The following is a 20749-nucleotide window of genomic DNA, read 5'->3' on the forward strand; positions in this document are numbered from 1 at the left end:
TCCTGGCTGGGGAGTTTATCAGTTTATTATCAGAATGGATCATTTGTTCCTCAACAGATGCTGGGAGACACCCCAAGAAATGTTCCCCTAGCTAAAAAACTATAACCAGATTTTTCAGCACAGAAACAGCAAACGGTTAAAATAAGTAGAGACCATGGTAAGTTCTTCCTTTTTGCCATTTCCTTCCTTCCTAAACTACCCCTTCCCTTCATGAATGCCTTCTTAAAACAGATTTAACGAGGTATTGCTATGGTGTCCATCTTATTTGCAGGGAAAAAAAAAAATCTCACGGGACAAGTGACCTTTCTGATTTCCTGGTCTCCATTTCAAGTAGTCTCTGGATGAGATCATGGATTGCTTTTAGGATGCTTATTCTTCCGTTTGTATACATACATTTACCATAGATATCCTAACATCCTGTTTAAGTAAGGTTGCCTATTTCATTTTCTAGGATAGAAATAGGATAGGATAGGATGTGTTTGATAGACTCAAGACCCCCTTCCCTGTAGAAATTGCATATGTCTCCTTATGTACAATTTCTAAACATAGTGATTTGTATGACTATATTCCCCAGGAGCTCTCATGGAAATAAGATGCATACAGTCTGTGGCCTGCTCCCAGAGGTGCTGTCTGCATTATTCATTTAAAGTTTGTGAATTACTTTGGAAATATAAACTGCCATATAATTTCTCTATGTTATTCTTTTATGAATTAAAGTAGCATACAAATTTTAAACCAATAACTTATTCATAAGAAGAAAAAAATGTGAAGTGTTAAATCACATTTAACACAGCAAACACTTCACATTAAACCATCAAAATGGGAAATGTCCATAATATGTATATTTTTGCTACATGACCCAGTATGCATTTTAAAGCAGTGCATAATTATATTTAATACTGAATCAGTGTTATGCTTTTGCTACTCTTAAATTATGCTTCTTTTTTCTTCTAGTATCAAAAGTCATCTCAGGCTTTTTCAGTGTTACAACTATGTTTTCTGATTTTTAAAAAATTTCCCAGAATATGTAGAAAGAGGAATATAACAATCTCCATAGAAACAGATAAAAATTTTGTGTATGTGTAGATAATAATATTTTCCACCAGTGTCATAACTTCTGAGAGAATTCACAAAGATTTGTACTACAGTATTTTAAAAATCTTAAATCCCACCCTCCTTCACCAAAATAAGATGCATTGCAAGGATTGAATATACTAATGCAACAGTCTAACAGAAGAAAGCCAAACTTAAATGCTGAATTTGGTATTATAATACTAAGAGGGGTTAACAAACACTGATTTTTCTAAAGTAAATAATTTCATATTACAGCCATTGTGAGATGGCAGAGGGGAAATGCATCTTCCCCAGTTCCCTGGATTTCCTCAGGAGAAATCTAGCTGAAATGTACCCGGCCTCTCTCCACTCATTCAAACCCTTGGGGCAACTGGTGTCTCCAGGGAGAAACCACCTGCCAGTGTGCGTGGTCAGGGCTGCTTCTCTCTTGTGGGTGAACCTCCCACATGGGAGACCTGCCCTCATCCACGTTGCTGAGAAGAGAGGGTGGGTGAATCTGCTGAGTTCTGGGCTCCATTAGCAGACCCTTTGCCCTTCACTAAGCCACATCCTCCGCTTTAGCCTTTATCAGTAATAATCATAATATTTTAGTCTCCATCTGCCTCTTTTTCCCCCTCAGTTTGTTCAGATTGCAGCTGGGGAAGAAAAGTGCTATTTATTGGCCCCCGTGAGAGACCCCACTAAGAACTATCACAAATTGAATGTGTGCATGCTTAAATATTACTTAAATATTACTATTTTGTGACCAATATGCCAGCGACACCAGGTCTTTACTAACAGGGATCAAGGAGAAAAGAAGGGAACTAATTTTCAGCAGTTAGCATTGAGTCAAAAGGCCAAAGATTGTCTCTTAAATGCTGTGCTTGGTTGAGTCGCCAGCTAGAGTGAAGGGGTGGATGAAAAGAGAAAGCTTTTTTGCTAGTGATGTCTCCGAAAGATCAGTGTCTCAGTGTGTTAAAAGCAAAAGAGCATGGGCAAGGTGACAAGAAGCAGAAGATATAAGAATAAAAATAGAATTAAGAGCAGTGTCAACAGGTAGACATTAGAAGTGGTGATGGGGGTAATAAACAGCGGAGTTGGGGAGAGGAGAGAGGGGGAGGGAGGAAAAGAGGCTGGGAAGGGGAGAGAGGGAGAGAGTGACAGAGACAGAGGGAGGGAGAGGGAGGGGGAGGAGAGGGGCAGAAAGAGAGCCACACAGAGAGGGAGACCAACAAAGAGTGAGAAGACAGGTGTTCTGCTTCTGGGTTTTGGTTCTGTTTTGCTTTGTCTCCCGGGAGGGAGGGATAAAGAACAATGCTGTATCTTCTACCTTGAAGGCACAGACATAGGATACTTGCCATGTCTGGTGAAGGATGGGAAAAATATGGATCCCGTGATGCAATTGCTACTACGAGGGCATCAATGTGTCATGAGGAGGACATGTCCACTTGGAATGTCAAAGGGACATTCACTACGTCGACTGAAATAAAAATGCACAATGGAAGAGCTGTGCATTTCAGGTTTATTTGGGGACTACTAAGGACTATATAGCCCAGGAGACAGCCTCTCAGAGAGCTCTGAGGAACTGCTCTGAAGAGGTAAGGGGGGAGGTCAGTGTATATGTGATTTGGGCAAAGGGGGTACATGCAACCAAGCACGTTTCCGTAGAAGTTTGCTGCTAGTCACAAGGAATAGACATCTTAGTTAATGGTTTTAGTGCTTTTCGAAGTATGGGAAGATGCAAGAATCCAGGTTCACACAAAATTTCTTCTGAAAGTATCTGACTACCTGAAGGCCTGCTCTACCAGTTTTCCCAGAGCACGGAGTGCCTCATTCCTGATCTCCGCCCTGAACTCCTTTCAAGGTAGAAGATACAGATACTAGCCACTGTGACTGCAGTGGCTAGTGCCTCCATTCTTGTAGAACCAGATGGCAAACGACATTTTTCAGTTGTCAACTATATGCAGGGAGATGATGAGCTATGTTTCCCAACCCTTTGTCAGCTTCTATAGTAGCAATCCAGTGTAATAACTGATGTTTGATGTGATGCCTTTTCCAACTGTCTCAGGCAACTAACCCACCCTCCCCTGTGCTTCCCATCAGTTCATACCTACTTCCGCTATAGAGCTTATGACGATGGTAATTGTAATTACTTGGTTGTGAGTGTATATCCCAAACTTGATTGTTAGTTTTTCAAGAGCTACCTTACTCATCCTGCTAGGCACATAGCAGGTGCTTACACTGTAAGGCCTAACATTTCATGGGCTGCCTTGACATCTTTGAGCCTCACACAGCCCCGAAGGCCTAGCCATGAGTTCCCATGCTCTTGCCAGATATGCCCCCATCCAGAAAAACAGGCTGCCCGCCTGACTAGCTCCCCTATTAGCCAGATCAGCTGCAGCCCATCTGGTCCTCCACCCAATGGATTTCATCTCCGTCCCAGCTCAAAAAATGATTCAAACCAATCAATCACATCCTCCCGCGGGAACAAGGGAGCCCTGTACCCTCTTGTTAATACAAAGCCTGTCTCTTACAGCCCCTGCTGGCTTCCTCTGCTCTTAAGTGCAACGCAGGTGTGGCCCTATGTGATGTGCGGGACCCTCTGTCCCTGGGCTGTGTGTATATGTGACTAATAAGTGATTGTCGTGATTGTCATCTCATTTGTTCGGTGTCAGGAGTCGTGTGTTCAGCCAGCTCATACTCTTTGGGGTTGGGGACCCCTCTCTCATCAATGAGGTGACCAGGAGGCGATCAGAACATTGTTGAATAAATTATTTGATTTAAAAATTTAATGTCTGAACCCAAATCATCGTATCATCAAAAAAGACTACATTATACATTTCTGTGTTTTTCTTAAAGGCATTAAATTATACAATCTGCTTTGGGAATATTTCCATATAGCAAAAATATTAAGTTTAGATGTGAAATCCTTAGCTATCTAGAACTATCTTAACCAAATCAGCCACTCCTTGATTGGTGCCGGTAAAAATTTTACTATATAATTGAAATAAGCAATTACTTACCAATTATTAAAATCAAAATGTGGTAAGATTGAGGGATTTTTTTTTTCTTTTGGCTTATCTGTATTTCCTAATCTTTCCTCAAATAACCTGGATTACTTACATAATTAAAATGTTTAATTAGAAGTAGAAGCCAATTATCAATTGAACGAGCTTTCGGAAACACAGAATAACTAAACCTAACCCACTGGATAGGACAACTATGAAGAAGTGAATTTCAGGTCAAAGTAAGGAAGGGTAGGAGTCGTCCCCGGTGGAACATGCACTTCAAAAACTTGTGAACTCCAACACAATCACCGTCCACTCAAATTGCAGATCTGTGTCAGGAATGTTGTAGAAAACAATCCAGGTTTGGTCTGAAGTTCTAGAGCCTTTTCTGTTCCCTTAGATTCTTCTGGAGTCAACATTCTTTAACACTTCTGTAATAGCTTAAATTCATTTCCAGTGAGGCTCCTACATTTTTGCAAATCGCCTGGAGAAACTCTAGTCTCTTCTCACTAAGTTGTGGGTCTCACACCTGTCTTACCCCAGGTTCCTCGTAGCAAACCCCAAGTGGTAAAAGACCTCTTCTTCTTTATCTCCCAAGTAAGGCCACACCAGGTGGCAGGTTTTTCAGAGACTTAGAGGAAGACCAGGGAGGGGGGTGCATTTTAGCGCTGCATAACAATCTGCCTAAGATGCAATACTAGAGCCCCCTGCCATGCGGAGTCTCACAGGGCTCCTTAGAGAGCTCTGCCTACAGCCGTCATTCTCAGCCAGGTGGGTCCCTCTTTCTGGACCATCCTTCAGTTGCTCCTTCCTGCACCTCTAAATTTTCTGAACCACTTAGCTCCTGTCTTGCAGGCTGCCTTGGAAACTTAAGTCTCTGTTCTCTGTATTGTTTGAGCAGTTCACTTTGCCTCTTTGTCTCACTGTTGTTCATCCTCTGGGGATGATCACAGCCACAGGCACTAAATAACACCCCCCTCCACCGACCCAATTTTAAAACAATGTTCTCTTGCTAAGGAGATTTGAATTTGCGCCTTCTTCAGATGTTAACTGGCTCAAACATCAGCCTGCTTTTTAAAAACATAAGCTAAACTTATTTAAAATATATTATTAGATTATGTTTCAAAAGGCACGTCTTTAAAAACAATAAGTTCTATGACCTCGTAGAGACCCTTTGAGCCAAAATATTAAAGTAAAAAGCCCACATTATTACTGGTTTGAGAAAGAATACATAAAACACACCAATACACTGCCTTCCATAAAATGTATGTTTTCCATGAGGATTTAGAGCCAGCTTCTGACCATTATAAGCAAAACCCACACTGTTCAGCGGTAGAACACTATATGGGGGGTCAAAGACCTGAGTTTAAATTCAGAGTCTGGATCTTGACCATACTAGCTATGACTCAGATATCAGTTCTATTGTAACCCATTTACACCAGGCAGTGGCTTTACCTAGTAAGGCTAGTCACCATTGCATCTAACCACTTGCCTGAGATGAAATGAATCAATTAATTTATACATATCAGTTAGTGGTAGAGTTTGAATAAATGGTAGTGCTTGGATTAAAATGTGATTGTCTTGAATGTTAAGTGTTTGTTTCTTTATACCAGAAGCCTCCTAGTGGCAGAAAGGCAGCAAAAAGGACCTTCAGTAATTTTTCTTCTAGGTATAAGGGTGAATGTAAGATTTCAGCCTAACGCTGTCTGACTTTTCTGTTAATAACTGATTAGCATCCAATGTCTCTACTCCTAACATATTAACATGGGAGCAGACTTGGTTTAGTATAGTTATATTAAAAATGTCATTAGCCAAGAGAAATCCAAGTTCTATCCTTGCTATAAACTCCCTGTCAGTTACATTCTGTTCCTTCTTCTTGTGTTTTTGTTTTTACATATATGGCTATTATTTCTTCCATGGTTATGATAACTCAATCAGAAATTATGCGTAATGTGTTTACTGCAAAATTTTAAGACTTCACTTACAACTTGCTTTTGATCCAAAAGTATTGCAAGTCTTACTTGAACTTGGATATTGCTTAGAAAACAAATAATTATGGTGTAGTGAAGAGAGGAAAGACCTGGTTTCCTCGATTCAAAAGAGCCTCTGAGTCTGTTAAACAGAACAGAGAATAAACATCTGGTTTTTGATGGATGCTTCCTAATCTTGATTTTTGTCTGTAAAGAGGCAGAAAAGGGAGAGGCACAAAAAGGAGATCTAAACACAGGGTAGAAGTCTGGAATACCCAGTTCTGGGCCGGGTTTAGCTGCTAAATTGTTGCTTGACCTTGGACAAGTAACAGTGAAAAGTGAGAGGTCTGATCTGATTGTTCTCTCCTCCAAAAACAGCTGCATCGTTCTTCAATGAATTGGATAATATGATTACCAATAGCCAGTCAGGCCAGGATCAGGCAATTCCCCGCTGTAGTATGTTTGCTAAAACTACGTGAGATCAACTTCTGGAGGGCTCAAGGAACCCCAGCAGGAACATGGATGGAAAGATGCACCATTTTGCCATGGATTAACTCTTTTCCAATTTTTTGTTCCTGTACTTTTTAGACAAAAAGAACACCCTAAAGCCTTAATAACAAGTCTCTTGTCCTAATCAGTGCTGGAGAATGATAGGACAACCTGACGTCAAGCTTCCCAATGTAATAAGTTAATCCAAACCATCAATTTTGAATTGTTTATTTTCCCCTAGCCAGGTTCTGCAGAATTTTTCTTCTGCCATCTTAGAATTCATTCAGTAACAATAATAAGAAAGAAAATCCAACATGTTCAAACCTACAGTAAAAGTTTGACCTACCCTTCTAAGATGAATTCGAGGGTGCAATTAGTTTGCCAAGAGCATGCAAAGATCAAGACCCTTTTAGGGGTCATAACAGTTTAATGAACCTAAATTCAATTGCTTTTCTTGTTTTATATTGAAGAGAAAAGTTATCTTTGTTGGGGAGGGGCGGCATGTCTGGGTATTTTCCAGAGTTTCTTGGATTAAGTGCTGCTATATAATAAAGGTAAAAAGAAGTATAAGATGTAGCATAATGACTTACTGCCACCAAGATAGGATTGATCTGAATTTGATTTAGCCATAGAAATATCTCTTATGGGAAGAAAGCCTGTTAGGGCTTAGTGCAGGCAGATTCTGGGCTTGGCCACTTACTGGTTTTCTCATCTTGCATAAGTCAGTTATTCAGCCTGTCTACAACTCAATTTGCTCATCTGTAAAATGGAGCGTATATCTTCCCATAGTGTTATTCTACAGACTAAATGAGAAAACATATGTAAAGTTCTTATCACACTGCCAGGCACACAGAAAACTCCTCAGTAAATGGTAGTCATTATTTTAGGAAGATCTCTCTTCTACTATCTTAGAATTCATTTAGCAGCAAATAATCCCCAACACATTCAAATCTACAAAAAGTTCTGACCTACTCTCTTAAGATGATAAAATTAAAGAGAGCTTTCTTTTTAAAGTATTCAATATGTAATCTGGTGTTTCCCACGATTCTTTTTAAGAGAGAAGACAAATTTTGACCAAATTTTTCATACAAATAAAAGTATCAAAGTAGACTCTGATTTTGATGTATTGTTTAGTATGCTATATTATACAAAATGGTAGCCAATAAAAGTTTTCCAATGGAAATAATCTTTGACACTTCAATACATCAAATTAATGAACACTGAACTTTGAGGAAGCAATAGAAGTATGCATTTATCCAAGGGTGAAGTCCCCCAAAGCTAAATTCTGTGGGTCTAATTTTTTTCTTCTAATCAAGTCCGACTCTCTACACCATAACCCCTCCCTTCTTTCTTTTTTCCCTTCCTATCTCTGAATCTATCTTGACCATCCAGTTTAGCAGGGACATATATATATAAGTTGGGGTCTACAGGGAAGACACATTAATACAATCCCAAAGTCCTTATTAAATAATAGCTCATAAGTGATATAGCCCTCACTGATTTCTATCAATTCTAGCTAATAAAAATTAATAGACTTCGTGGATAAAACACAAAACATACTAGTCTGCAATAACATCAATCATCTTCTAATTCTTTACCTTACTGACTATTGTGAAAATAGAAATACCTATCTGAGTACAAACCCAAGAAAACATTTTTTCCTGCTGTAATAGACTTCCGACTTTAGAATTGATGTAGAAACCCCCAGACACCATTTTATCTTGATCAGGTTTCGGAAACCAAATAAATGTTATTTTGATTGTTAAAAATGAATAATATCCTTCCAGGGCAGAATTACAATAATGGGTATAGCAGGGTGCCTCTTCATCAATCTGCTGCGAGTTTATTATTTACGCAGAGACCTGTGAGCTAGAAACGGCAGGGTTGCTACTCACTAGCGCCATCTGGTGGTGACCTAGGAGTATGGTTTGCCACATTAGAAAACTGCTCCCTGGCACGGACCTGGCTTAAATCAAGCATAGTTAACTCTTAGCATGAAAGTATTTTCTGGTTTGTGGATTTCTAGGTCTTTAATGACTCTTCATTCTTACACCCATTCTCTGCCGTTGGCTGAAAGGCTAAGCTTAGCATTCTTACCAGAGGTTAAGTAAGCAGGGAATAAAAAAGGAAGCTCGCATCAATCACTATTGTTTTTGTTATTTGATGGTTTAAAAAAATATGGAGTTTCCTTACAGAAGGATTCTAAATAATATATGTAGACACCCCCGCCATCCCCACTCAGGAGGCGGAACTTATCCCCTCCCCCACTCCCTGGAGGGTGGGTGGACTCAATGTCTCACAAAGAATAAAGTATGGAAAGGAAAAAAAAATAGTAACTTTCCAGTGGAGAAGCCTGACAGATAACACCTTAACCAGGTGACCTAGATGAACATTACTGGCCACGTGTGGATTCAAGGTTCCCCCGATATGATGTGACCAAAGCACACTTCACTTCCATGGTATTCTTTCCAAAAACCCATCACCCCACTCTAATCACACCCGACCAAACCATATTGGGGGACATTCTACAAAATACCGGATCAGTACTCCTCAGAACTGTCAAGGTTACGAAAAAACCAGGGGAGGCTGAGACACTGTCACAGATCAGAGGAGACTGAGGAGACATGGTAACTAAATGCAATGTGGTCTTCTGGATGGGATCCTGCAACAGAGAAAGGGCGTCAGTAGAAACACTGGGGAAACCCAAATAAAATCTGGAGTTTAGTCCGCAGTAAGATGCCAATGTTGGTTTCTTAGTTTTGACAAATGTACCACAGTATGTAAGATGAAAACGTCTGAGGGGAAACTGAAACTGGATGAGGGGTATATGGGAATACTCTCTTCTATCTCTGCAAAATTCTGTGCAGTTCCAAGTAATCCAAAATAACAAATTTATTTTTTATTAAAGTATTAAGTATTTGTTGTATGTCCATGTCTACGCTGGACGTTCTTGAGGACGACGCTTCATATTTGAAGAACATGTCACACATGAAAACACGTTTTCATGTACTTTCATCTAAACTTCCATGGCAGCCTGCAAGGTAGGCAAGATGGGATTATTTCCATCGACAGTGTAGAGATGAGGCAGCAGAAATTAAGAGTTTCTATCCTTCTGCAAGTCACTCAAGGAGGAAGAAGAAGAGCCAGGACTCAAGCCAGGACTGGTGGTTCCACCTCCAGGACTCTTTCTATACCTCATAAATTCCTCACTTTTAAATTCGAATCCTAGTGGTTCTGGGCTTCCCTGGTGGTGCAGTGGTTAAGAATCTGCCTGCCAACGCAGGGGACACGGGTTCGAGCCCTGGTCCGGGAAGATCCCACATGCCGCGGAGCAACTAAACCCACGCGCCACAACTACTGAGCCCGCGTGCTACAACTACTGAAGCCCATGCACCTAGAGCCTGTGCTCCGCAACAAGAGAAGCCACTGCAACGAGAAGCCCATACACCTCAACGAAGAGTAGCCCCCGCTCGCCGCAAACAGAGGAAGCCTGCACGCAGCAACGAAGACCCAACACAGCCAAAAATAAATAAATAAACTTGTTTGATGAGAAATGGGATATTTACATAGTTTCAAATTACTTTCCATGAAACACTTATTAAATGGAAAGGAGAAAGGCATAATATTACAGTGAAGAATTCTGGCAGATACCACCTTAATCGAACGATAAAAGTGAATATCACCAGTAATTGGACCAATTAAAATTCTGTACCACCTGATAAGATGCAATTACAACACAGCATCAACTACAGTGATGTTCCTACCGATAAGGCGTCCTGAATCTCGTTATGAGGAAAATCAGAGAAAGTGAAATTGAGGGGCATTCTATGAAATGACTGGCCGATGATCTTCAAAAATGTCAAAGTCATAAGTGGTTAAGAAGGGTTGAGAAGCTGTCCCAGACTGAAGGAGAATAAGAGATGTGACACATAAAGACATCACGTGATTCTGAACTATGTCTTTGGTGAAATTAATGGGATCTGAGGACTTCTTTTTAAGACCATCGAATCATTTATTGCGATTCAGCTTGTGCCCGAAGGGCCAGGAGAGGGTTGGGAAGAGAGTAAACAATTGGGGTGCCAGTGGTGTCCGGGACAGTTCATGACGGTCTCCCCAAAGCGTCCGTAGGAGGGTCTGCGGTCACCTGGGTCCACTGTTCCCGAGCTGGCGGGCCTCCTGCGGGGCTTCCTTCCTTCCTTCCCTCCTCCCTCCTGTGTCTGGGCCTCCTCCCCACATCCGGCTGCTACCTGGGCCGGACAGGTAGGGGGTGGGGAAGTGGCCGGGTGGAACAAGCGACGAGCAGGGACTTCACAGTGGACGCCGCGGCCAGGACAGCAGGTACTGGCCGTCCCTGCAGCCCTGGCGCCCCGGTGGAGAGGGCTCAGCTGCGCACCAGCCTGTAGAGGGCGCCCTCCACGCCACCGCTGGGTCCCAGAGGGTCGAGGACCTGGAGCCAGAGCGGCTGCCCTGGCGCATCGTGGCCAAGGTCTCGACAAAGGATGCAGGAGCTGCTGTAGCTGCGGTGCGCCCAGCCAGGAAACAGTTGTTCGCCGCCAGCACCCTGGGCAAGTCTCCCAATTTCTCACCTGAGAACTCTCACCTCTAATCCCTGTACTGATGGGTGTCCTTAGAGGACTTGGTGGTGCTGACGGTGAAGACACAGAGCCAGGAAATCTACACAGCCAGTAAATTTTCAAAGTTATTTTCTTGATTTTGATGTCTTTATTGTGGTTATGTGTGTGGGAAAGAGACACTAAAGTATCTGATGTGATGGGGGTCAGGTTGGGATTTGATTTTACCTTATTACAAGCGGATCAATTAGCCTGTTACCATTTCAGGGATGCTGGCAGAAGACATAAGAGGCCTGGGTCAGAGACAAAGTATTTTATTACTCACGGCACAGGAAGCAGTATGAACGCCATCATTTGCATCTGTCCCCATTCCCTCAAAGTCCCATGGGGGCAACACAGAGGGCCCACATGGCACCTGCACATGCAGTGGGTTGCAGTACAGGGAGAAACACTGACCTTGGGGAACCTGCTGCTTTATAGTAAACAGCAAGCCTAATCTTTGCCCAGAACATTGCCTCACCCCTCAACGTTGCTCATTGCAAACAGAACGCTGATACGTACCCAAGGAATAGTGTGTGCCACAGGAATTTTTGTGGCAGTATTCCTATTATTCCTACTATTGCAAGGTTGTGAACAACTGAAGTGTCCATCAACAGTACATAAGTAAATTATGGTGTATTCAGAACTAAAGGAAAAGGAATGAACTAGTGTTCCATAAAAGAATATGGATGAATCTTACAAATCTAAGGTTAAATGATTGCATTCAGACACAGAAAATATACAGCGTATTGTTTCATTTGTATAAAGTTGAAAAATGGACAAAACTATGGGACACAGAGGTCAAAAGAGTTGGGGTCCTGGAAGTAGTGTCTAGAAGGGGCTTGAGGGAGGTTTCTGAGATGCTAGCAGTTGTTTTTTCTTTATCTGTGCGGTGGTGTCATGCTTGGGTTCACTCTGTGATAATTCATTGAGCAGAACACTCATGATATGTGCAGTTTCCTATGTTTTTACTTCAACTTAAGATTTAAATGTGAAAAGAATGCTAGTGTATGCTTATATAAGTGAAATAATATAAAGATGTGTAAAAGAGAGGCTAATAACTTTCCCAGCTTCCTAGTCTCCTGGGGTATCCGTTTTTAATAGACCAGTATTCCTCCTGTTATACTGTCTCCTAATTAAACAAGCAAATACAATCATGTATACACAAACAGCTCTGCTTTCTCTTTTTTTGCTTTTATCCATTACGTAATACACTTTATAGACTTTAAACTCTAATATTTTTATTTGACAATTTGTCATGGACTTTCTGTAAGTCAATAGCTACAGTTAGAACCTTTAGTCTATTTTTCTACCCACACTTCTGTAATTTTACACAAATAAGTACATATACTGTTGTCTGTTTTTAGTGAAGCCTTTTTTTTCTATGCATCACCCCTCCCACACATGATCTCTCTTACTTCTTGAAAAATCTGGTATTTTTCTCCCTACTTATATTACCATTTATAAATGAATAATTTGTGTATTTAATTATTCATGTATATAAAATGAAAATTTATATACAAATGTATAAAATATGTTCATATTAATAATCTCAAACTTATTAATTTTGTTTAATATTTCTACTCTATCTTGTTCCCAAAATACATTTAATGTAGCACTTTCACCTATGTAATAATCAAAGCTCCATATGGTGTATGGCCCTTCAAAATATACAAACATACATTGTTATTACAAATACAGCATTTTAAAGGTAAAAAAAGTGTGACTAGTTTTACTTTTCATCACAATTTGATTATTTGGGCAAATAGTACCTTCTTTGAATTAAACATAAGGCTTTACCAAGGTGTATTGTTTACACCAACTGGAAGCAAATGGAAATATTAGCCTCAATAACATGCACTAATTTTTCTGTTCAATATCTGCATTTTAATCTCCTATCTCTGGTGGGGAAAAAAACTCATTATTAAATCATTAATGTCATTGCCTAGAAGTTAACTAGATGTTCTTTGGTTATACTTAATTTAAATTAACCCTTATCTGTTGCAGGATACCATAATTTCAACAAATAATTAAGTTTGCTTTCTATTTTTTAAGTAAATCACCCGTAAATTGACATCTATTGCTTCAGAAAACAAGGTTAATTAACATGTGGAATTAAAACAAATGCAGTGGCATGTTATGGCATTTTCATTTTTTTCTTTAAGAAAAAAAGAGCTTACAAAAATTTTACATTGCTTTATAAACTTACATGGGAATGAGGAACATCAGTGACTTTAAAAGAAATTTTCAATTTAAAAATCCATCATTGTAAATTTCTGTCAAGCATGGCGAAGTATGTAGACATATACTTCACCAGTAATTTTTATTTTGATGTCAATTTCCTATCAGAGGCAGGTGATTTATAAGCTTTTTAGTGTTAGTAACAAAATTAATAACAGTGCCTATCCTTTACCCTAAAAAATAGAAAATAAGCTTTAGAAATAGGACTTCAAGGGATAGCCTGGAATTGTGCAAGAGATGATTTCTCCTTTTATTTATTTCTTTATTAAAAAATTTTTTTAAAATAAATTTATTTATTTTATTTATTTATTTTTGGCTGTGTTGGGTCTTTGTTGCTGTGTGCGGGCTTTCTCTGGTTGCGGTGAGCAGGGGCTACTCTTCATTGCAGTGCGTGGGCTTCTCACTGCGGTGGCTTCTCTTGTTGCGGAGCACGGGCTCTAGCTGCGCGGGCTTCAGTAGTTGTGGCTTGCAGGCTCAGTAGTTGTGGCGCACGGGTTTAGTTGCTGCACGGCATGTGGGATCTTCCCGGACCAGGGCTGGATCCCGTGTCCCCTGCATTGGCAGGCGATTCTTAACCACTGCGCCACCAGGGAAGCCCCGGATTTCTCCTTTTATATCGTCATTCATCTGGTATGTTTTCTGGTCTGAGGTCCCAAAGAGAGATTGGGTGTGGTTTCTGCTAATTAGGCTTTGGAATCATGTTTTGATTAAAGAACCTCCCCTTAAGAAAAATCTGTTTACTCTGAGATTATTAGAGCACACTGTTTTTGCTCCTTCAGACGTAAAGAGTAGGGCTGGCTCAATAACACACATCCATATTTTATCAGGCCTCTCACACCAATATGTTGGTTCATCGCAAAGGTTGCTGTCACCTATTGTCACACCTTCCCAAGCTTTTCTCTCTGCTCTTCTCTCCTCTGGTACAAAGTGCCAGCTGGTTTTGGTGGCTCTGTTCCTTGGCCTCACGACTGAATTTCTTGTTCAGAATGAACCACTCCATCTCTGACACTAGGCAGCTCTTGAAACAGATTGGCCCCAAACTGCAAACCAAATAACCCCAGGGGTCAGCTATTCATTAGGAGGGAATTGTTCATAATCATATGCCAATTGCTGGAGAGCCATTCCAATTTTACTAACCAGTCACTGCTGACAGCTTTGCTTTCAAACCTCCTGTAATAGACTCTCACCTGACTTAGGTCTTGCTGTTTCTGTGAGATTACTGCTTTAAGCTGACAAAAATTGCATTGCATTAATATTTAAAATAAAAATCAATGATTATTCTAGTACAGTGACAGAATGCTGCTGCTGAATGCCACTGAATTTCTCATTAATATTAATTTGTAGTTTGTAGAGAAATGGTTTAACAACCATTGAGCTACACACATGTAATTCAAATATTGATGAACTGAGCCATAAGTCTGTAATCGTGAGAGAAATTGCTCATAACTGTCTGTGTTTGATTATTTTCCAATTTCTGACCAGCATAAATTTGTTTTAGGTTGCCAGGAATGACATAAAATTTCCCAAATGAGATTTGTATCTAAAGGCATGATAACCCTGATATCAATATTGTCATCATCAATCATGATTTACTGAGTATATTTTAAAGACCTGGGACTGAACTAAGACTGATTTTCCTTAGTATGAAAAAAGGATGCTGTGGATCCAAAGTTAGTAGGATGCTTTTTTGAATTGTTTTTCTTGATCGTGGTAATTAACTTCCACTTAGCTATAAACACATATATATCACGTTTGAAACATTAGATGAACATGTGCCCACCAAATAGTAATTAAAGATCCACCATCCTAACTGGATGCATTTGTAAATTCCAAACAGAAAACTTGCTTTTTATAAGAGAAAAGTTTATTTGTTCATTAATAAATATTTATTGACGGTATGAGGCATTATACTAATTTTTGCTGTGAGGTATATAGGTAAATAACACATGTATTGTACCATAAGCTAGGAAATTAATGAAGCATGTATGCAATAACCATAATACAAATTCCACTTTTGATACATTTATTTTATTACAACCTCCTTGGGTTTGTGAGAACCAGAGAGAAAGAATAACAAAATTACTGTAGAAATGAAGCTTCTCTTTGGGGCCTATCACATATGGATGTGCTTTTACTGAAAAACACAGAGCAATAGGACACAAATGTCAACACATATCAGAAGCTTCTGGAGGACTTGTTAAAACACAGTTTGCTGGGCCTCACCCTCAGAATTTCCAATTCAGTGGGCCTATGGCGGGGCCTGAGAATCTACATTTCTAACAAGTTTCCAGGTGATGGTGAAGTTCTGCGTTGAGGAATCACTTTGGAAAACCACTGGATTAGAGACTCCCAAAATTGTTTAGTAGTAAAAGAAAATATGCAGGGAGCATTTTCTTTCTTCCTTTCTTCCTTTTAAAACGTTTCCTTTCCTTTCTTCCCTCCCACCCTTCCTTTGTTGTTTCTTTCTTTCCTTTTTAATATAGATCTTCCTCTTCCTCAGTCTTAAGAGACTCAGTGGGTCTGTGCCGAGGATAAAAAGTCAATACTTTTTAGGGACTTCCCTGGTGGCGCAGTGGTTAAGAATCCGCCTGCCAATGCAGGGGACACGGGTTTGATCCCTGATCTGGGAAGATCCCACATGCCGCGGAGCCAACTAAGCCTGTGTGCCACAACTACTGAGCCTGTGCGCCACAACTACTGAAGCCCGCGCGCCTAGAGCCCATGCTCCGCAACAAGAGAAGCCACTGCAATGAGAAGCCTGTGCACCGCAATGAAGAGTAGTCCCTGCTCGCCACCGCAACTAGACAAACCCTAACCACACGCAGCAACGAAGACCCAAAACAGCCAAAAGTAAATAAATAATACAAATAAATTTATTTAAAAAAAGTCAACACTTTTTAAAAACTTCACTATAATTTACTGAATTCCAGGTGAGTTAATTTTCCTTTCCACTGTACTGGGGAAAGTTAAATAGGGGAGAGGATTGAGTGAACATGGTAGGTAAGCACAGTATAAAGGGATTGGTTAAATCAAGTGGAGAATTTGCACTCTTCGATTTGATTCACATACAGACACTAAAACTTCCCTCCATATAAACGCCCAGTGGGCATCCTCAGATATCCAAAGGTGGCAGAATTTAAAACATTCTAAAAGGTCAGTTCTGGACTTCCCTGGCGGTCTAGTGGTTAAGACTCTGCACTTCCAGTGCAGGGGGCTCGGGTTGGATCCCTGGTTGGGGAACTGAGATCCCACGTGCCACATGGTGTGACCAAAAAAAAGAAAATGTCAGTTCTGATTGCTGATAGGCTGTGCACTTCCAGGCCTGGGGCTCTTTAGGAGCCAAGGGTGGCGCTGCATCGGGGCAGTCATGAGGAATGACTGAATTACTGTGACCTTTCCTCTGCCTGCTCCACATCATGGATGTTTTCCTATTTTTAAGCTACCTCAAGGTCCCATGTCATTTTTCACTCTCACTATCCTTAATCCAGTAACAGATCTTTCTGTTTCCCAAACTGGAAGATGAGAACACCGCAAATAGGTACAGGGCACCTTCCAGGAGCATCAGTTTCAATGAAAAAGTGCACTGCCACACTGTCTCCCAGAAGAGACTCTAATGCTATTTCAAGCACCATGGAAGCGTGTGTGTGAATGCATGTGTGTGCATGTGTGTGTGTGTGTTTTATACTTTTGTGCTGGGAGGATAGTAACAGTCCTTCTAGTCATAAACAATGTTTGCAACTATTTCTTCTGATTGCTAAATGGTCAAAACTGGGTGTGGAAGATAGAAAAACTAGCCCTGCAATAAATTATGTAACTTCCATTACCTAAATTGCCTTCATTATCTGTGCCTATGGAACATGGCTGGATGATATCAGACTGAATTAACAGATTTAATAATTCTTGTTAGCAGCAGGACAGCCAGTTCTCCAGAATAAGCTCGGACATAATCAATTACTGAGCTAGTTAACTTGTAAAAGGATAAGCAAACCTATCAAAACCTGAAATCACTTCCTGTTCTTAAAATGGTATCTTATACATGTGTTAGTCAATAAATAAGACCAGAAATGGTTTATACAATTGAGATATGGCAGATGACTTTAAAATATAACAGCATCCTCCTTGGGAGTGGCCTTTAGGGATCTGGTGTTTTCTTTCTGCTCCAAATCATAGACTCATGCCATTGAAAGGAACTTCAATTTGATGTCACACCAAGTGGAGAAGTCTCTTCTGCAGCTCTCAAGGGATTGTCAGCTGGTGCCTGCTTCACCCCGTCTACTGAGAGTAAATGTGTGACCATTCCTTTGTCGGTTATTTTGAAATGATAGAGGGTTCTTCCTTTCTAAAATTTTCACCAAAATGCTAATCCTCCTCCCATGAGTCAGGTCTCTTTGATTCCAAAGCCCATATTGTTTTACAGTATCACACTGCCTCCGAATGAATGCCTATTATGTGCCAAGATATTTGCAAGATAATTTAGGAATAGAAAAATGAATGAGACCCAGCACCTCTTCTTAAGGTGTTTATAACCTGACCATAGAACAGATAATACATGCACATAATTCTAATTCAAGTGCCAAAGAGAACCTTTAACGTCTACGAACCTTTGTTCAGATGAGGTAAAAAGGATGATACCCAAATGGAAGGAGGTTTCATGAAGGAGAAAAATGGTAGGTGGGGATACAGAAGCAAAGTGGGGAGAGCATATAAGGCAGAAGAGTGGGCATGTGCACGGTGGGGATGAAAAGCACTGGACATGTTTAGAAACAAGGGATTAAATGCTTGCAGTGCAGCATAAGATAGGTATAGGGAAGCAATGAGAGTAAAATATAAGGATGTATTTCTCGGATGGGTTGGGGTCAAATTATAGAGCAGCTGGAAGCCAGAGACAGCACCATGGACTTGATTCTCTACACTGGCGTGCTCCAACATGGGGCATAACCCCAGGATGGATGTCAGAGAGTGGAGAGCGCAATGGGGTGCAAGATGATGTCAAAACTTTTATTTAGTTTTAATTTTTAATGTTAGAAATGAAAGAAATGATGCATTACTGAAATGCACTCTGTGGGTTGACTCCAGTTCCCTCACCATCCATATTTCAAGGTCACAGATCTCATGTCATGTACAGTCTGGGGGGCATCCTGAGGGAAGGGTGGGCGCTCCATAATGCCAGGATTGGGAGGGAGTCATAGTTTTTTGCTAGTTTTCAGTGTGCTGCTCACTGCAACAGGCAACCTTGCAATGAGTTTGCAGACGTGAGGGCCCAGTTTGGTGGATTATAGATTATGTCATCTAATTTTAACTAAACATCCTCCAAAATAGCAAATAGCCTAAAAAGATGCCTTCAGAGAACCCACAGATTGAAGACAGTACTAATAATACAATCACAAATAAATTAAAAAGTGGCAGAGCTGACATTCCTTATCCTCCAAGTATAAGATATTCATCACCTACATTACAAGACAAAACCAAGGATAATCTAATGAGAGGTGATAAGAAATAGTACTAGAAAAAGTGATATTTGAAATATAGGTATAGACCCCGTGTTATTTATGTTGAACCCTCTCATCTATGGTATAATAGTTTTGTGCCTTTGTGAAATCTTGAGTTTTTTTCCATGATAGCCCTTGAACGAGGTATTAAAATAAACTGAACTTGGAATGAGAGCAGCCACTTCAGTTGCTGTATCACAAAGTATTAACCAAAGTTTTAAAAAATAATGAAGCATATATATATATATATATATATATACACACACATACCATAAATATGAATAAATACATATAAAATCTTTTAATGTAAAACAATTAAGCAGACATAATATCTATAAATTGTATGCATACGTAAGTAAACATGTATGATATAATATGAATAATAAAAATTTACAGATTTAAAAAGTTCTTTGAACCTTAATAAAATAAAAATTATTCAAAATATTTAATTTTCTCTTTATCTCAACCTTTTATGTTTTTGTGCCTGTTTAAGAATGCAATGTATGCCCGTTTATATCTCTAGCCTGTTATTACAGTCATAACTTAAATATATAGTTATAAATACGTATCTGTACTCTGCACACTCTCAAGATGTTTTAGCTGAAGGCGGTGATACTTTTGAAAAGTTTGGGGATCGCTGCTTTACATTTGGAATAGGGATGCATTGAAGGTTTTGATCCAGGAAGTGATATATCAATACATCAAGACATATCAAGAACTGTATTTAAGAAAAAAATCTGGTACCAATGTACTATAAGAGACTATTTCACGGACTATAAAAGACTATTTTATAATGAACTGTGAAAGAGTAAGAAGGGAAGTGGTTAATAAATTGTTGAGAAAATTCTGGTCTTGAATAGGGAGGTACCAATGGGACTAGGAAGGGGGAGCTAGAGGTGGCAGATACAAGGGTTCTGTGAAGGATTTCAATACACGATTCATTACCAGGGAAAGTGAGGGGTGTAGTGGAGATGAAGCAGAGATAACCCTGAGTTTCTCCTCTGGGTAAATGAATGAAGGGTGAGGACATTAATATTAACAAAAATGCCATGTTTTCAGCTTGGTTTAGAATATAATATATTTTCTACAATTTGGGTCATCGTTTATTCAAGTACATCAGTCTATTCATTTATTCATATTAATTTTTAATTTATTCAACAAATACTTATCAAATTCCAACAACATTTCAGAAACTGCATGAAGTGCCAAGTATTCAAAGATGAATGAGATGGTTTCTAGACTCAGGGAGCTCACAGATTAGCGCGAATAATATCATAAAAATGTGTCGATAATGACATAGAGTGTGAAAGTGCAGTGAGAGAACCACCTGGAGGGTGATTCGAGAGCACATGGAAGGGACAGCTGGCCTGACTCGGTACATTTTTGGAAAAGGAGGCTCCTGAGAGTCTAAAAGAATGAGTAAGTGTTAGTCAAGGGAGGAAGAAAGGAAATGCGTTCCAGGCAAAGGGATGGATATGATGGCCAAAGCACAGCACAGCGTAGGTGGGAAACTCAAGCGGAAAAAGAGTTCAACAGACATCAGATTCCCTGTGACAGGTGGACTGCTTAATTCTGATAAAAGGCCATGGACTCATCTATTCTGAAAACAAAATCAGTAACAATCAATTAAAAGCCAAAAGCTGTCAGACCTATGCAGAACAGTGACAGGTGGAGACCAAATCAAAAGAAGGGGAAATAGATTGTTTATATGTTAAAGCTGCAGCATAGAAATTGGACAATGAAAATAGTACCTGTGGCTATTTAAATTGGAGACATTACTACCTGGTGATTACGTGTAGTATGTGTTAAATAAGAGAGGCCAGCTGGCAACCCTGTAGATTCGGACCACAGGAATGAACAAGTAGACACAATGAGGCCTGTTACTGGAG

This window comes from Balaenoptera borealis (genome assembly GCF_965194805.1).
Source record: "Balaenoptera borealis genome assembly, chromosome: 18".
Taxonomy (NCBI): domain Eukaryota; kingdom Metazoa; phylum Chordata; class Mammalia; order Artiodactyla; family Balaenopteridae; genus Balaenoptera; species Balaenoptera borealis.